This window comes from Peromyscus eremicus, chromosome 3, assembly GCF_949786415.1.
Source record: "Peromyscus eremicus chromosome 3, PerEre_H2_v1, whole genome shotgun sequence".
Classification (NCBI taxonomy): Eukaryota; Metazoa; Chordata; class Mammalia; order Rodentia; family Cricetidae; genus Peromyscus; species Peromyscus eremicus.
Window position 1 is genome coordinate 81,866,295 of NC_081418.1, and position 17,924 is coordinate 81,884,218.

Here is a 17,924-nt window from a genome sequence, read left to right on the forward strand (position 1 = left end):
AATGTAGGTCCAAGATATTTTTCCATCCACATTTGTATTTTCTTGACAGCAAATGGGAAATTTCGGAGGGATAGAAAGAGAGCTGGTGACTCTTCATCAGCATGATGTACCCTCTTACCACTAAACATGTAATGCTGTGTGCAGTGTTGACGGTGTACAGCATCGTCATACATGAAGTAGAATCTCTCCAGCAAAGAAGAGAAGGTTTGTTTAAGTATGCACTCTATATGGCCTCACTACATCCCTGCTTTCCACAAAGTCAAGGTCAAGACAAACTACACTTAAACTTAAGGAATATGGTATAGCATAGAGGGAAGTAGAGGAAGAATCCAGGGGAGAGGATCACAATCTTTCTTGTTGGAGACAAGTAATCCTTGGAGTCCTGGAATGACTTTCAGTTTTGTGTTATACAAATTCCTCTTTTAGAGTTGGGGGATGAAGCAGATACTTTATTTTTCATTATTTTATTTTATGTCTCTGTGTGTTTTACATGCATGTATGTCTATGTACCACATTCATGTAGTGCCAACAAGTCCAGAAAAGGGTGTTGGATATCCTGGTTTGGGAGTTACAGATGGTTGTGAGCTGCCTTGTGGATGTTAGCAGCTCAAGTTAGGACTTCTGGAAGAATGGCCAAAGATCTGAACTGCTGAGCATCTTTCTAGAGCTAGAATCAGAGGTTTTGTTGGAGTCTCCACCATCACTATTCACCCTACATACTGAGGAACTGTTAGTAAACAGCAGAAGAGAGGGTTTTATATCATAGTTTGATTGAAAATAAGAACTCCAAACCAGAACATCGTTGCAGCCTATTGAGTAGTTGTGTGAGAATGAACCCTGAAGATTTTCCAGTGAATGATCTACTAAAGCCACACCCTTAAGAAACACTCTGGAGATACTGAAATGGCTCTGCTGGTAAAAACCATTAACCACCAACCTCGAACACCTAAGTTCAATCCCTGTGACTTATATGGTAGAAATAGAGAACTACTTCCCTCATGTTGTCCTCTGACTTACACACACACACACATACACACACACACACACACACCACCACCACCACCACCAACAACAACAACAAATGTTTTTTTTTAATATTTATTTTTTCATCACAATGTATATGAGTATTTTGCCAGCTTCTATGTCTATGCACAACATGTGTGCCTGGTGCATCTGGAGGCCAGAAGATAGTTATGGTTCCAATTGAACTGGAGTTACAGATGGTAGAGTGCCATCATGTGTGTGCTGGGAATCCAATGAGTGGTCTTAACTGCTGAGAATTGCCTCCATCCCCTGTTAATAGAATATTTTTTTAAAGAAACAATGTTATTTTTGTATATTGACATCAAAAGATTCAGTATAGCACACAAAATAACTGTGCTGAGAGGTTATCACAAATGATTTGAAATTCATTTGTGTTCTTGATAAGAGTATTCTAATATTATTTCAAAGGGAACAATTCCTTACAGAAGTGCTGTAAGTAAAGACACACTTAGCCAGGCTATGGTAGTGCATACTGTAATCCCAGAACTTGGGAGACAGAGGCAGATGGATCTCTGAGTTCAAGACCAACCTAGTCTACACTGTGAAGTCCAGGACAGCCAGAAATACTCAGAGAGACCCTATGCTAAAATAAAGATAAGAAAGAAAGAAAGAAAGAAAGAAAGAAAGAAAGAAAGAAAGAAAGAAAGAAAGAAAGAAAAGAGAAACACTAGTTAGTAATTAGAGGTGAAACCACTTTCTAATATTTAGTGTGGGTTTTTTAAAAATTGGTGTTGTACCTCATCCTAATACAATGAAGAAATTGACTTCATACCTGAATTTGTATCCATTGCAATGTTGAAAAATGTGCCAAAATATCTTTTGTAATAAAATCCACCATTGTCAGAAATAATCTGCCACAAAATCTGCAATATTCTGGCCAGGCTTGGGACACCTGTATATGGCTCAGCTGTATTATTAAGATAAAACAGCATTACAGCTGTGCCCAGCCCTGCCCAGGCTCTGATGATTGTTGTGTGTGTACTGTGCTCACTGAGAACTTCTTAATAGTCTGGTCATACTCTGTCTATACTTCAGTCAACATCATGCCACAGCAGAGACATGAAGGCTCCCTCTCAACTTTTAGTGTTCATGCTGTTCTGGATCCAATGTAAGGAAGGACTACTATGCAAATTCATTTGGCCCTTTGTAATCAGTGCTAAGAGAAAATACAGAGAAATCATTTCTATCATTATGAACAACGTATATTGGTTGCATGTTTCCAATCTCAGGCACGATGACTGGCATCCAAATGACCCAATCTCCATCCTCCTTGACTTCATCTCTAGAGACAGAGTCATGATTCCTTACTTGCAGGGCAAGTAAGGACATTGGTAATTGGTTAGCCTTGTATAAACAGAAACCACAGAAAGCTCCTAAACTCTTACTATATCTTGCATCTGGTTTGGAATTTGGAGTTCCTTCAAGGGTCAGTGGCAGTGTATCTGGGACAGATTTCACTCTCACCATTCACAGCCTGCATCCTGAAGATGTTGCTTCTTAATACTGTCAAAAGTATTGTTGCATCCCTCCCAAAGTAACACAAGCCAAGACATAAACTACTGAATGATGCAAGAGAGTTCTAACAGCAGAGAATTCTGTGCATAATAAATCCATGCCCACCAATGAAAGAAATGAATTAGATTTCATCAGGTTTTTGGATTTTATGTGTAGGATAGTCATTGTCATTGATGGAAATATAGCCAAAGGACATGCACAGTAACTGGAAGTGTTCTTGGGGCCACAGAATGGAGCCTGTACTTTGTAGACAAACCAGTGATCTTCCTTTTTTCCTTGGGCCCTCTGAAATGACTTGGTCTGTGCTGAGCCAATGACATGTGCTTAGGCAAACCCACAGCTGTGCCCAGCCTCTACTCAGGTCCTACTAATTTAATTTTCCCAAGGATACAGACCAGTGCCCAGAAAATTCCATAATAGCTTGATCATACTGTTCAGTACTCAGTCCAAGCCAGAACACAGCATGCATAAGAGTGCCGACGATCAGCCACAGGACTCTGACTACTCTGATTTTCAGACATTAGACAGTGGCACTGGGGAGTTTAGCATCCAGGTATCATACATGCTGCTTGGGTTTTCATAGGTTAACTATGAGTATTTATTGTTTATGGCCTTGAGCTGTGACATCGGATGACCTAGTCTTCATCTTCCTGATCTAGAACCCTAGGATACTGAGTGTTCATCACTTACCAGGCCTAGCCTAATATCAACAGAAATTAAGAATGACTTCTATGCTTCTCATCTTTAAGGCATTCGGCTTGTAATCTGGTGTGCCAGTCGGGTTCAGTGGCTGTACACCTGGGACAGATTTTACTCCCACTATCAACATCTTGAAGTCTGAGTTTATTGCACTAGAATATCCCTCTCACAGAGGAGAGCTAGATAGAAACTTTTATACTTAATCCAGAAGCTATTTTAATTAACAACTACTCACAAAGGAAAATTCAGTTTTCTCTTATGGAGTTTAAATTGGTATACTAACCACAGTTAAGGGTAGGCCAATTGCTCAGCAGTAGATGGCCAACATAAAATGAACTCTGGTTCATTTTGGAGAAGTTCTTTTCTCATAGTGCTTTGTAGTTTTTTTTTTAATTAACTAATTTACTTTATTGTTTTTAACTTACATACTATGGTTTCCTGTCATGTGTTTCTTTGATTTATGTCTCTGTATATGTATGTGTTTCTTTTGTTTCTTTATCCCTGACATGTTTTGGTAGTTTCTGGAAACTTTTGTGGTGAGTCCAAACTGGAGAAAGCAATTCACATGGGAAGGACACTTGACTTCATATTATCAATGGTCATTTTGTCCTTGCTCTGTGCTTCCAGACCCAATATGATATAACTGAGCAGCATTAAATGCCTCCCTCCTGAAGTACTGAAACCTCTGAAAATGTGAGCCCTAGACTACTTCATCTGAGAAGTACTCTCAGCCATTGTAGACACTAGTAGGAACAGCAGGGGCAGTGCCATATTAGTAACACTTTCCCTTCTCAGAGTGGTTCATGTTACAATACTATTCATTGTATCACTTTTCAAGTACCCCAAAAGTGTTGACAGTAATAATTTCCAGCATCTTCAGACTCCAAACTACTGATGGTGAGAGAATACTCTACCTCAGATCCACTGCCCCTGAACATTGAAAGGACTCCAACTGTCAAGTGAACCTCAGGAACTTTCTCTTGCTTTTGTGGATATAAAGCTAATGAGTAATCATTTTCCTCACTAGTCTATCAAGTGACAGTGACATTTTCTTCCAGAAATGCAAAGATGGAGTCTGGGTTGTCTTCACATTAGATGTAACACCTGGCATTAAAAATACAAGACAACCTGGGCACAAGCCACTCCGGGGAAGACCTGTCCAACTTGGCCCCAGGTTCTGGCCACCAGGCAGGTTCCCTTCTAGCCCCACCGGGAAGGATCCCCTTCTCCAAGACCCCTGGCAGACCCTGCAGTCTCCACGCCCTGCCCCCACACCCATCTGCCCGAGCCCCAAGCCTCTTCCTGAGACTTAGAGGCCGGCCCCCAGCTCCCATCTTGCCCCGGACTTCCCTTCTGGAGGAGAGAGAGAGAGAGACAGAGAGAGAGAGAGAGAGAGAGAGAGAGAGAGAGAGAGAGAGAAGAGCTCCCATCCTGCCCCGGACTTCCCTTCTGGACAAGAGCTCCCATCCTGCCCCGGACTTCCAATTTGGACAAGAGAGCTCCCATCTGGACAAGAGAGAGAGAGACTTCCTTAATCTGTCAGCTCTGTCTGAACCAAGTGTGAGGATAAGGCCAAGAACGAACCACAAGGAGATGGGCAGACGTCAATGAAGAAACACATACAACAAAATGAATAGCAATACAGCATCACCAGGCCCTAGCCCTCCTCCAACACCTAGACCTGAACATCAGAAATTGGAAGAAGCAGAAGAAAATAGCCTTATGAATGACATCATGAAGAAGTTGGAGGCTTGTGTAGAGGAAAAGACAAAAAAATGTGAAGAACGCTGTAAACAACTAGAGAAAAGGGCAAACAAATTAGAAGAAATCAATAAAGTCCTGGAAGAGAACAATAAAGTACTGAAAGAAAATCAAGAAAAATCAATGAAACAATTGAAGGAAACAGTCCAAGACCTGAAAAGGGAAATCGAAAAAATGAAGAAGACACAAACAGAGGGAATGCTGGAAATAGAAAATCTGAGAAAATGATTGGAAACTTCAGATGAAAGTATAATCAACAGAATGCAAGAGATGGAAGAGAGGATCTCTAGCGTTGAAGATACAGTAGAAGAAATAGATTCATCAGTCAAAGAAAACACTAAAGCCAACAAAGTCATGAACCAAAATGTCCAAGAAATTTGGGACACCATGAAAAGACCAAACCTACGAATAATAGGGGTAGAAGAAGGAGAAGAATACCAACTCAAGGGCACAGAAAATATATTCAACAAGATTATAGAAGAAAACTTTCCCAACTTAAAGAAAGAAATGCCTATGAAGATACAAGAAGCCTATAGAACACCAAACAGACTAGACCCAAAAAAAGTCCCCTCGCCACATAATAATTAAACAATTAAATGTACAGAATAAAGAAAGAATATTAAGAGTAGCAACGGAAAAAGGCCAAGTGACATATAAAGGCAAACCTATCAGAATAACACCCGATTTCTCAATGGAGACTTTGAAAGCCAGAAGGACCTGGACAGATGTAATGCAGACACTAAGAGACCATGGATGTCAGCCTAGACTAATATACCCAGCAAAACTTTCAATCATCATAGATCGAGTGAACAAGACATTCCATGACAAAGCCAGATTTAAACAATATTTATCCACAAATCCAGCCCTACAGAAAGCACTAGAAGGAAAATTCCAACCTAAGAAAGTCAGATACACCCTCGAAAACACAGGCAATAGATAAAGCCACAGCAGTAAACCCCAATGAAGAGAAGTACACACACATCACCACCAAAAAATAACAGGAATAAACAATCACTGGACATTAATATCCCTCAATATCAATGGACTTAATTCACCTATAAAAAGACATAGGCTTACAGAATGGATATGAAAGCAGGACCCATCTTTCTGCTGCATACAAGAAACACATCTCAAATTCAAAGATAGACACTACCTAAAAATAAAAGGCTGGGAAAAGACTTTCCAATCAAATGGTCTTAAGAAACAAGCGGGTGTAGCCATCCTGATATCCAGCAAAATAGACTTCAAACTAAAATCAATTAAAAGAGATCAAGAAGGGCATTACATACTCATCACAGGAAACATCCACCAAGATGAAGTCTCAATTCTGAACATTTATGCCCCAAACACAAGGGCACCCACATATGTAAAAGAAACATTACTAAGCTTAAATCACATATAAAACCCCACACATTAATAGTGGGAGACCTCAACACCCCACTTTCACCACTGGACAGATCTCCCAAATTGAAACTTAACAGAGAAATAAAGGACTTAACTGATGTCATGACTCAAATGGACTTAATCGACATCTACAGAACATTCCATCCTAACAAAAAAGAATATACCTTCTTCTCAGCACCCCATGGAACCTTCTCTAAAATCGACCACATACTTGGCCACAAAACAAATCTAAAGAGATACAAAACAATTGGAATAACCTCCTGTGTTCTATCAGACCACCATGGTCTAAAGTTGGATTTCAACAACAACAAAAACTACAGAAAACCAACAATCTCATGGAAACTGAATAATACCCAACTGAATCCACAATGGGTTAAGGAAGAAATAAAGAAAGAAATTAAAGACTTCCTAGAGATCAACAAAAATGAAGACACCACATATCCAAACCTATGGGACACTATGAAAGCAGTACTAAGAGGGAAATTCATAGCACTAAACGCCCACATAAATAAGCTGGAGAAATCTCACACTAGTGACTTAACAGCACACCTGAAAGTTCTAGAACAAGAAGAAGCAAAGTCTCTCAGGAAAAAATAGATGCCAGGAAATTATCAAAGTGAGAGCTGAAATCAATAAAATAGAAACAAAGAGAACAATGCAAAAAATTAATGAAACAAAGAGTTGGTTCTTTGAGAAAATCAACAAGATAGACAAGCCCTTATCCAAACTAACCAAAAGACAGAGAGAGAGCATCCAAATCAACAAAATCAGAAATGAAAAGGGGGACATAACAACAGACATTGAGGAAATCCAGAGAATCATCAGGTCATACTTCAAAAACCTCTATTCCACAAAACTGGAAAACCTAAAAGAAATGGATAATTTTCTGGATAGGTACCACATACCTAAATTAAATCAAGACCAGATAAACTATTTAAATTGTCCAATAACCCCTAAGGAAATAGAAACAGTCATTAAAAGTCTCCCAACCAAAGAAAGCCCAGGACCAGATGGTTTCAGTGCAGAATTCTACCAGATCTTCAAAGAAGAGTTAATACCAATATTCTCTAAATTGTTCCACACAATAGAAACAGAAGGAACATTACCAAACTCCTTCTATGAGGCTGCGATTACCCTGATTCCTATACCAAACAGGGATACAACAAAGAAAGAGAACTACAGACCGATCTCCCTCATGAACATTGATGCAAAAATACTCAATAAAATACTGGCAAACAGACTCCAAGAACACATCAAAACAATTATCCACCATGATCAAGTAGGATTCATTCCAGGGATGCAAGGATGGTTCAACATACGAAAGTCTGTCAATGTGATACACCATATAAACAAACTCAAAGAAAAAAAACACATCATCATCTCACTAGATGTTGAAAAGGCATTTGACAAAATCCAACACACTTTCATGATAAAGGTCTTGGATTGATCAGGAATACAGGGAACATACCTAAACATAATAAAGGCAATTTACAGCAAGCCAACAGCCAACATCAAATTAAATGGAGAGAAACTCAAAGCAATTCCACTAAAATCAGGAACAACGCAAGGCTGTCCACTCTCCCCATACTTTTTTTTTTTTTTTGGTTTTTTGAGACAGGGTTTCTCTGTGTAGCCTTGTGCCTCTCCTGGAACTCACTTGGTAGCCCAGGCTGGCCTCGAACTCACAGAGATCCGCCTGGCTCTGCCTCCCGAGTGCTGGGATTAAAGGCGTGCACCACCACTGCCCGGTCCGCTCTCCCCATACTTATTCAATATAGTACTTGAAGTTCTAGCCAGAGCAATAAGACAACATAAGGAGATTAAGGGGATACAAATTGGAAAGGAAGAAGTCAAGCTTTCCCTATTTGTAGATGACATGATAGTATACTTGAGCAACCCCAAAGATTCCACCAAGGAACTGATACAGCTTATAAACAATGGACAAAGAAGCAGAGAAGGAAATCAGAGATACATCACCCTTTACTATAGCTACGAATGACATAAAATACCTTGGGGTAACACTAACAAAGCAAGTGAAGGACCTATATGACAAGAACTTTAAGTCCCTGAAAAAAGAAATTGAAGAAGATGTCAGAAAATGGAAAGATCTCCCATGCTCATGGATAGACAGGATTAACATAGTAAAAATGGCAATCTTACCAAAAGCAATCTACAGATTCAATGCAATCCCCATCAAAATACCAACACAATTCTTCACAGACCTGGAAAGAAAAATACTCAACTTCATATGGAAAAACAAAAAACCCAGGATAGCCAAAAGAATCCTGTACAATAAAACAACCTCTGGAGGCATCACGATCCCTGACTTCAAGCTCTACTATAGAGCTACAGTAATAAAAACAGCTTGGTACTGGCATAAAAACCGACATGTGGACCAATGGAATCGAATTGAAGACCCTGACATTAATCCGCACACCTATGAACAAATAATTTTTGACAAAGAAGCCAAAAGTGCACAATGGAAAAAAGAAAGCATCTTCAACAAATGGTGCTGGCAAAACTGAATATCAACATGTAGAAGGCTGCAAATTGATCCATATCTATCACCGTGCACAAAACTTAAGTCCAAGTGGATCAAGGACCTCAACATAAATCCAGCTACTCTGAACCTGCTAGAAGAGAAAGTAGGAAGTAGTCTTGAAGGCATTGGCATAGGAGACCACTTCCTAAACAGAACACCAGTAGCACAGACACTGAGAGAAACAATCAATCAATGGGACCTCTTGAAACTGAGAAGCTTTTGTAGAGCAAAGGATGCGGTCAACAAGGCAAAGCGACAGCCTACAGAATGGGAAAAGATCTTCACCAACCCCACATCTGACAGAGGACTGATATCCAGAATATATAAGGAACTCAAGAAATTAGACATCAAAATGCCCAACAGTCCAATTAAGAAATGGGCTATAGAACTAAACAGAGAATTCTCAACAGAAGAAACTCAAATGGCTGAAAGACATTTAAGGAATTGCTCAACATCCCTAATCATCAGGGAAATGCAAATCAAAACAACTCTGAGATACCACCTTACGCCTGTCAGAATGGCTAAGATCAAAAACACTGAAGACACCTTATGCTGGAGAGGATGTGGAGCTAGGGGAACTCTCCTCCACTGCTGGTGGGAATGCAAGCTTGTACAACGACTTTGGAAATCAATATGGCGCTTTCTTAGAAAATTGGGAATCCATCTCCCCCAAGATCCAGCTATACCACTCTTGGGCATATACCCAAGGAATGCTCAATCATACCACAAGAGCACTTGTTCAGCTATGTTCATATCATCATTGTTTGTTATAGCCAGAACATGGAAACAACCTAGATGCCCTTCAACTGAAGAATGGATAAACAAAATGTGGTACATATACACAATGGAATACTACTCAGCAGAGAAAAACAATGACATCATGAGGTTTGCAGACAAATGGATGGATCTAGAAAAAATCATCCTGAGTGAGGTAACCCAGACTCAGAAAGACAAACATGGTATGTACTCACTCATAGGAGGATACTAGATGTGGAACAAGGATGACTGGACTGCTACTCACATCACCAGGGAGGCTACCTGGAAAATAGGACCCCAAGAAAGACACGGGGATCGCCAATGACAGAGAAATGGAATGAGATCTACATGAGCAGCCTGGACATGAGTGGGGGTAGTGAAGGGCGAGGGTCAAGGGAAAGAGAGCTTGGGGGAGCGGGAGATCCCAGCTGGATCAACAACAGAGAGGGAGAACAAGGAATAGGAGACCATGGTAAATGAAGACCACATGAAAATAAGGAAAAAGCAAAGTGCTAGAGAGGCCCACAGAAATCGACAAAGATACTCCCACAAGAGACTGCTGGCAATGGTCGAGAGACAGCCTGAACTGACCTACTCTGGTGATGGGATGGCCAAACACCCTAATTGTCCTGCTAGAAACCTCATCCAACGACTGAGGGATCTGGATGCAGAGATCCATGACTAGGCCCCGGGTGGATCTCTGGGAGTCCAATTAGCGAGAATGAGGAGGGTTTATATGAGCGAGAATTGTTGAGACCAAGGTTTGATAAAGCACAGAGACAAATAGCCAAACGAACGGAAACACATGAAATATGAACCAATGGCTGAGGGGTCACCAACTGGATCAGGCCCTCTGAGTGGGTGAGACAGTTGATTGGCCTGATCTGTTTGGGAGGCATCCAGGCAGTGGGACCGGGTCCTGTGCTCATTGCATGAGATGGCTGTTTGAAACCTGGGACCTATGCAGGGTTGCTTGGCTTGGCCTGGGAGGAGGGGACTGGACCTGCCTGGACTGAGTCCACCAGGTTGATCTCAGTCTGTGGGGAAGGCTTTGCCCTGGAGGAGATGGGAATGGGGGGGCGGGCTGGGGGGAAGGTGAGGAGGGGGGAGGGGGGAGAACAAGGGAATCCGTGGCAGATATGTAGAACTGAATTGTATTGCAAAATAAAAATTTAAAAAAAAAATACAACACAAAGCCGGGCGGTGATGGCACACACCTTTAATCCCAGCATCTGGGAGGCAGAGGCATGCGGATCTCTGTGAGTTCGAGGCCAGCCTGGGCTACCAAGTGAGCTCCAGGAAAGGCGCAAAGCTACACAGAGAAACCCTGTCTCGATAAACCAAAAAAAAAAAAAAACAAAAACAAAAACAAAAAAAAAAAAAAAAAAAAAAAAACAAGACAAATAACCACATGATTAAACATTCCTAAAACGGTCATTACCTGACAATCTGGACAGCACTGACCAAAGATAAGCAAATACTCGAGGTCTGCATTATTATACCTTGTACCATGGTGATACAAGTCATGACAAAACCTACTCATTGAATCAGAAGCAAGAGTGTAAACTTATCAAAATATTTTTTAAAACATGGGGCACTTAACTATGAGTTTTTTTTTTTTTTCAAAACACAGTCATTTTCATGATGTAGACTCTTTACTTCATTGATGCCACACTAACTTCTAAAAGGCTTAAAACAGGGGATAGACATGGTTTCTTCTTGAGATATGGGCAAATACTTCTACCTTGAAACTAAGGGATATAGGAATCTGAAAGGATCCAGAGGTGTTTTTAAATTATACAAAATAATGGGGCACCTATTATTAGATTTTTGTAAGTGTGCATTGTGGACTTTGGTCAAAACATAGTATAGACATTTATGAAATACTCAAAAAATAAATTTTTAGAGCAAACTAAAAGTTGTATAGGCTGTGAACATTCTGTGTAAATAGTGCTACTATCCGAACTATTCCCACTAATCTCTGTGTCCTTTCCTGAATAACACTGGAGAAAAAGCAGATCTTCATGCAAAACTATATAACTACCCACATACAGAATCACTCTAAGTATCATGCACTTGCTGTATCTTCTCTCAGAAGTAAAGAGATTTCCATACTATTGTGGATAATGGAGACTAAAAGTAACAGAAGGAACAAGAGTGTGGAACAAGGAAACAGATGAAATGGAAAAAGAAAAGGCAGAATGTAGTGTACACATAGAAAGTTTGATGGTACTGCATTACACCTCAGTGGTGTGTCATAGTTGTAGCTCTTATGTGAGGGAGGCTGATTAATCAGTTGGACCTTGGATGCAATCATAAACATACTGAATAAAAGATTTAATACAGATGTGAAAGAACTGCGTGTGAGCATGGAGAACAATAAGGTGATGTAACCACAGAGAAGTGAGAGCTACAGAGTCTGGAAAAATAATCAACCAGCAAATTATCCCTTAAATCCTTGCTGGAGCCTCTACACCAACATCCTGAACTTGACTCATTGACCCTGATTCTACAATTCCTTTCTTTAGATCGGTGAGATATTACATCTTCTTCATTTAAAGTACAAATGTTGGTAAATTATTACAATAGTTCATGGAACAACTAATATAAACTTGACTCAGAGAACAAAATAGTTAAAGCTTCTCTTATTGATTTAATCTCCTGGTTCAATTCTCCAGTGCTTCGTATGAAGAAATGGAAGATGTTTATTCCTTAGGAAGAAAGCATATGAATTAGTGTATCATGAAGCTCACGATGGCTGTGTGTAGATATAATTCTAAACTGTCTTATTAAATAAGAAACACACAGCCAAATAAAGAGTTGAAAGCCCAGAGATCGAGCAGTAGCCAAGAGCTAAGACCACCTTATCTTACCACTCGCTGCTGTTCTTTCCCTGAGAAAGAGACCTTCTTCCTATGTCCTGTCTTTTTATTGCCTTTCTGTTCTGCAATCTCATTGGATGTAAACCCAACCACGTGACTTCCTCCTCACTGCCTGTTTATACAGACCTCCAGATCTGTATGGTTGATACTGAGATTAAAGGTTCGGGTCACTGCTTGGCTTGTCCTTGAACACACAGAGATTCTGCCTGCCATGTGACCAGATTAAGGGTGTGTGACACCACCACTGGACTTCTGCTAAATGGCTTGCTCTTAGTTCTGATTTCCAGGCAACTTTATTAACATACAAATAAAATCATATTTCAGCACAAAAAAAAAATCACCATAGCTGTGTAGTGCATATTGATTACTGTTGTGCCTGGATCATATAAATCTGTGCTGATTTTCATGTGTCCACACTACAGCCCACTGCATGCGTATTTCTTGAATAATATGGACGCAACCTGTGCAGGTGTCAGTTAAAATCAAGACACAGCATAGGCATGAGGGTTTCCACTCAATTACAGGGGCTGTTGATGCTCTGGGTTCTGGATGAAAAGGGCTAAATATGGATACTAATCCATTTATAGTAGCCATTGTTGCTTGGTCTATCAGGAAACTCCTCTGGGAATATTATTTACTGTGTGTATACTTGTATATTTGCAATCTAAGGAGCTAGATGTGACATCCTGATGACGTAGTCTTCATCCTCCCTACTGGTATATCTAGGAGACTGTCACCATCACATTTCTGGCAAGTTGGGATATTAACAGTAACATTTGCTGACACCAGAAGAACCTAGGAAATATTCCAATGATTTTCATTTATGATGCATTCTGTTTGCCATCTTGGGTTCGCATCAGGGTTCAGTGGTAATAATTATGGGACAAATTTCACTCTCCCAATCAGCAGCCTTGTGCCTGAAGATGTTGCAACTTGTCACTGTCCACCCTCCTACAGTGATTCAAGTCATAACACAGACCCCTCAGGCAAGAAGAGTAATCCTAGGTGCTCCAGGTATTTCTCTTATTATCCCCACCTGCTGACAACATCTCTCTATGTAGACAGGATTTTAAGATCACTGGGAAGTTTTGGTGGGAGGGTCCAGGAGACTGAAGTTTACCGAAATTTGCATTATCTAAAACTTAGCCCCAAATGAGCATGTGCAATAACGTCTCACGATTCTCCAAAAATAGAATTTTTTGGACCTGAAGTTTCTGGGTGAGCATGATGTCTGATACATACAGAAAAACAAAAGCTACTATATATATGTATGAACTTTTCTACTTGAAGCGTTGGATTCCCTAATGCTGTTCTGAAATCAGAGCTCCCTGCCTTGAAGATACAGGCCTCCTAACCATGCTGTCTTTAGACATCCTCAGGCACCCTAATATTGTTCCTAAATATTGGCAAGTACAATGTCAACTGTAATTGCTGTCACAGAATTATAAGAAAGGTGATCCTTATGAACATATTTATATCATGCATGAGCAACTTTTGAGGTATCCTCAAAAACTTTCAGATACGTAGAATAAGAAACTTTATAGGATCATAGAGAAGATTAAAATGAGCAATTTTATTAATTATATAGGAGTCTTTTGGGAAGTTAATGAATAGATAGATTATAATGAATAGATAGATTATAGGAAAAATGAGGTTAGAATTCATTTTTCTTCTAATAGAGGAATGCCTCACAGTGATCTATGTTACAGCAGTATATCAACGATTTTATTAAGAATTAAACCAAACTGCAGAAAAGATAAAATGCAATAGAACAGAAGTCCCTGTATGAAATTTCCTCAATAGATAATTCTTATAAATTTCTGTTCCTCATCCACCAGGAGGAAATGTTGGTTGCTAAGGGGGTCAATATGCATAATTTTCTGTGCTGATTGATAGATTTTGTTGAATGCATATGTTCTTTTCTGGTGATATATCTGATTGCAATCATATGAGTGGTAGATCATGCATATGCCGAAGAGAGTAAAAACAATGACTTCCGTCAGGCGGTGGTGGCCCACGCCTTTAATCCCAGCACTTGGGAGGCAGAGCCAGACGAATCTCTGTGAGTTCGAGGCTAGCCTGGGCTACCAAGTGAGTTCCAGGAAAGGCACCAAAACTACACAGAGAAACCCTGTCTTGAAAAAACAAAACAAACAAACAAACAAACAAACAAAAAACAATGGCTTTCATAAAGTGTTATTTTAAGGACTCTGTGTGCAGCACAAAGGCAGTTATAGGCTGAATTGTTTGACTACCCCTACTTCATTATATTCCTCTGGGTGGATTTGACTGCCATGAAGTCTGGGATTGGAATGACCTGATTGCTTGATTGGAAATTGGTATGTGCGTGCAGCTTGAGGAATTTGTTGTTTTTTCTCAGTTAGCTCTCTTCCTCTCTATACTTTATATTTGCAGATAAAGATGTTAACTCTTAGCTACAGGGCGATCCCTGTCTGCCTATGCCTGCCTCTAACCATGACTGTCATGGACAAATCTTCCACAGCAGTAAGCCTCCAAATTAAATGCTTTCTTCTTTAAATTGCCTTGATTGTGGTGTTTTGGCCCAGCAATAGAAAAGTGACTAAGACATTTACCCTCCTAACAAGGAGAGAAACGAATAAACACTCAATGTAGAAAAGGCTCCCTTCCTCCATGCATATAAGAGAGTTGACAAGCTGTCTGAGGACTCCATGAACAGAAAGCCTTATTTTAGTAAATAATAGACTCTAGATTCTGAGAATACTCTGTTGCCAGTAGCAGTTTGTCAGAATACTAGTTCCTTAGGATTTTAAAGTATATAGAATTTACTTAATTTTATTTTATGTGTATTCCTATTTTGCGGGCATATATATTTGTGTGCCATGTGAGTGCAATGACCTCAGCACACAGAGGGAAATCTCAGCCATCCTGGAAGTAGTTACAAAGAGTTGATAGCAGTACTTTGGGCTCTAGGAATCAAACCTGATCGTCTCAAAGACAAGCCAGTGTTCTTAACCAGGGCTCTGGCTAGAACAGATGTTGCTATGAAGCCATGGGTTTGACTGATCATACTGCTTTGTTTGCAGCCTGGACCCACAGGGTTTTAATATTATAATAAGATACTAATTTTCTAATTTTAATTGGATAATAATTTTTCTATAACTTCTTCATGGTATATGTTTATGTAGGGGTATCAGTGGACTTGGTCTTTGTGTGTGGATGTGTGTGTCTGTATGTTCACTTCAACTGTTGCCTTATCTGCAACTCAGGAAAAGGTAAGATTTCTTGTGAGTCAAGAGACCTACTTCCCTGATTTCAATGCTAGTGCTCAGGAAGAGGACAGATATATAGGATATTAACAAATGCATTTGGTCCCTATACCAAAACATCGCATTGAACTTTAAATACTGGTGAAGAGGAAAGAGAAACAATCTCAGAAGTTGAAGACACCAGAAGGAGCAATTTGGGCAGCCTAGTCTCTCACTTCTGCTTCCCTGGGTGGTTTATGTTATGGCTTGAATCACTGTGGGTGGGGTACTGTAACCCTGCTGACAGAAATAATCTGCCACATCTTCAGACTGTAGACTACTGATCTTGAGAGAAAACTGTGTGCTAGATCTACTGCCACTGAACCTTGATGGGACCCCATTTACCAAACTATTTCCAGCATAGATCAGTTTCTTAGGAGGTTTCCCTGGTTTCTGCTGATGCCATGCTAAACCTCAGCCAATGTCCTGACTTGCCAGACATGTGATGGTGACAGTGTCTCCCAGAGATGCAGATAGAGAGGTTGGAGATTGGGTCAGCTGGATGTCACATCTGGCACCTGAGATTGGAAAATTGAAAACAAATTAATTCTGTTAGAAGAGGACTTTGCCAGAGACCAGGCTGCACTGACCACACACAGTTGAAAATTTTTCCAATAGTCTTTTCCTTACCTGTAAGCCAGAGCAGCAAACCCAGAAGCTGAGTGGGGGCACTCATATCTGTTTTGTGACCTGTGTGAGGCTGACACCAGCACAGGGTGTGACCTGACTATTAAGACCTCAGGGCAGTGAAGTCTGAGCACATGCAAACCAGCAGTGGCTGAGCACAAACACAGGACCAGCCAAGTGACACATTGTATGCCTGTGGTCCTCCCCTGTACTCCAGAGAGGCAGTACAGGTTTATTTGCAGGAATGTGCTCCTCCTTGAAAAAGAAGAACAGCACCTGGCTATGAGTTCCACCTCATTTTGATTTCTGTCATTTTCAATGTGGAATCCCCATATTATGTTTTCCTCCATGGCAGGCCCTGTCAGATGTGGTACCATTCTAGAAAGCACACAAAAAGTTATATTTATTTTCCTTGGTAGGTGCAGATGTTATTGACACCATGCAATTGTTCCCTTCCCACCCACTTTATATGTTGGATTGTAATTTCATTACAATATTTCTCTCATTTTCTCTTTCTATACCCTCTGAAATATCCCTCCCCACTTGTGTTCAAATTTCTGGCCTCTTCTTCCATTGATAGTGCATGAATATATGTATTTGGAGATACATATATAAACTGTTGAGTTTATATAACCTGTTACATGTATATATGTCTTTAGGGATGACCATTTGATACTGGACAGTCAGTGTGCTCTTCTGAGTACCTCTAACATTCCCAGCTTCACTTAGTAGTCTACAGTACTTTGTGTAGAACTGAGGCTTTGTGGCCTTTCCCTTGACCTGTCTACATGTCTGTTTGTATCCTCCTTATTCATCTACCATTTGTTCAGTAATGTTGGTGAGCCTTTACAGGTAGAGCTTCTGATATAACTAGGAGACACAATTACACAGTAAACTCCCTGAACCTTTGGCTCTCACAATCTTTCCACTACCTTTCAAAATGTTCCCTGAGCCTTAGTTATAGGAGCATTTTGTACATGTATCCATTAGGACTGGGCTCCAAACCTCACTATGTATCTTTTTACTCATGATGAGTCACTGAAGAGTAATAGAATAATACTGAGACACGTGACTTTTAGGGAATGACAGGATCTCACATAACTAAACCAGCTTTTCAGATGAACAATCTTGTCTTATTCTATTTTCCATAGCTCAGTTATTCAATAAACACTTCCATCAAGGACAAATAATACTTGGGTTTTCATACCTTCCATAGGGGGATATGAGTGCCCTTTTAAATTATGCTGGGATTGTATCTGTGTCCTATGTTCCTTTGAGTCTTCATATTATAGCATAAGAGCCACTTTAAACACAGGTTATTATCTTTAAGGAATATGAGTTTTCTCTCTGAAGTAATCATGTCCTTTAATACAGTGTTTCCTAAACTTTCATATGCTATGAGTTTAG